The sequence below is a fragment of the Lathyrus oleraceus genome, chromosome 5 (assembly GCF_024323335.1).
Source record: "Lathyrus oleraceus cultivar Zhongwan6 chromosome 5, CAAS_Psat_ZW6_1.0, whole genome shotgun sequence".
Classification (NCBI taxonomy): domain Eukaryota; kingdom Viridiplantae; phylum Streptophyta; class Magnoliopsida; order Fabales; family Fabaceae; genus Lathyrus; species Lathyrus oleraceus.
In genome coordinates, this window is record NC_066583.1 from 140,383,257 (window position 1) to 140,385,746 (window position 2,490).

The window sequence follows — 2,490 nt, forward strand, 5'->3', positions numbered from 1 at the left end:
ACGAAAGACAAGACTTTCTTGAGCACAAGGTCCCTCGGAACACACGAGGCTTGATCTTCTTATCGAATGCTTTCTTCACTCTCTGCTGATATAACTTGACCATGACACATGGCAGTTGATCTTTTCGTTTGATTGAATTCAGCATCAGTCAACTTGGGACTTTGAGGGTGCTATTTCTCTTTTGTTTCTTTCTTTTTCTTTCTTTTGATTTTGATTTTGATTTTTTTCTTATTTCTTTTGATTTTGCACCCTCCTCTTTCTTTTTTCTTTTTTTCTTTTTTTTTTCTTTTGATAATGCCCCAGTTGGCTGTTCTGCTGATTCTCGAGATGCAGCTGAGTGTGATCTTCTTTTCTCGCTCAAGAAGTCGGGAAATCTCGTCAGGAATCCCTTCGACATCATCTTCTTCCGCTTCGAATACAGGGAATTCAAAATTGGGAGATGACGTCCGATCACTATGTTCAATGGGTTTAAGAAACAACCTGCATAATGATTTTGATATGAAAAGCTTTTTGAAAATCAAACAAGACAATCGTTATGCAGATGAAAAGATTGCTTTTATTCTTGTTTTTTTTTAGGTTTTTTTTGTGATCACCAATTTCATGCAAAAAGCGAAAAGGGAAAACAAATGGAAAAACAAATGTTTAACATGAATTTATTTGAATGAAAATATCATTGCACAAAATGTTGCCAACAATGTCATCACTTCTCCTTTTGGCATGGGAGAAGGGTTTTTAAACAAAGTGATTGTTACTCTGACTTATGAACAACTGTAGGAACGCCCACAGTGACCCAATTGTGACAGACACCACCAGGAATGATGAAATTGTTCAAGTCCTCTGCGTCCTCTTCCAAGATAGCAGCATCCTCTTCTTCAGGTTGATCGTCATGGATGAATCCTCCACTTGCAAACAAACCTTGCTCCTTAAGTGCCCCAGAACAGTAGCCAATGCCAGCCCGGGATTGGTTAACCAGGAATAAATCCATCAACAGCACTAAGTCTGGAAAAATCTCCCCCGAGTTCACAATTCTCTTGCTCAGGATGATCCATCAATCTGGCAGAGTCGGCCCTGGTATAATACCGGCAAAGTGCGTCTTCAAAATAAATGAAGATCGTAGGGTCAGACCACAGGACGGGAGACCGGAACAAAACACCCGCTGATGCAAATGATGCATGAAGTGTTTATGCATATGCTTGTTTTTATTTCAAAGGAACTCGAGGGTTTTATTTGCAAACTTTGAAATATTTAGCATTTTGATCATATATGAGAATATCTCATCAGATATATCAGGTGAAAAAATTTTCCCGGTTTTTTCATGTTTTGAAATTTTTTGCAGATAAACTCCTTTGAGTTCCTTGAAAATTTTCTTTTTTTCTGATGATATGGATGCAGATGAATGCATGAATGCATGAATGCAACAAACACACTCAAGGATCAAGCAAAGCACGCCAAACAAAGGTCGTGGGAAAGCTCATTGTATCCCTAATATCAATCATCCATTTTGGTGGATTTAGGTTTTCACCTTATCGACACCCAAGTTCCATTGATATTAACGGTACATGAACCGGCTCAAACATCCTTAATATCAACCAGCCGCTTTGGTGGATTTTAGGTTTTACCCCTGATCCGGGATCCATTGATATTAACAATGTTTGAACGACTCAACCACGAATCATGGGTTTGTTGAGAGTCACGAGCATGGAGTCTCGGTTAAGAACCACCCAAAGGGAGTGTACTAGGGTTTAAACCTGCCAGGCATGTTCTATCAGAGGTTCCCATAATCATCGTTCCATCTTTCGAATATTATCGGAGGAACGAATACTCGTATTCCAAGAATATTCTCAAGAGAAACTCTTATGAGTGTAGTATCGCGTAACAATCGTATCAGAACTGACATCTGACCGACCTCCGCACTACGGTCCTAAAAATAGGCCAAGATGGGTTTGGTAAACTATGGTCCTTGGCTTCTGCGGCACATGATTGAAAGAATAATGCCTAACCACAAATAACTTGTGTGACATTATTAATCCAACATGACCTCCACCAAGTGAATGGACTCGCGAGTCAACTGGCTAAGGAATACTCCACACCAGTCAACAAGACTATGCCATTCTCCTATCCTAGAGTGCACTCGAATTCGGGTATTGGACCTTTTACCTCAACTGACTCCCACCCCACAAAGAAAAACAGACAACCAGCCAGGCAGAATGAATAATGAATATGAATGCAAACATTAATGCACACAATAAATGCAAACAATAAATGAAATGAACAAATAATGAATGCAATAAATAAACACAGCACAAAGCAACCAAAACCCTAATCCTAGAGAGCGCTAGGAGAGACTCGCTCAGGGAAGATGGACCAGCACAGGTCAACTTCCTATCCCCAGCAGAGTCGCCAGCTGTCGCATCACGCGAAAAACCGGCGGGAAAAGAAAGAAACAACAGAGCCGCCACCGTGCGTTATTTATCCCAAAAGAGGGAAAGG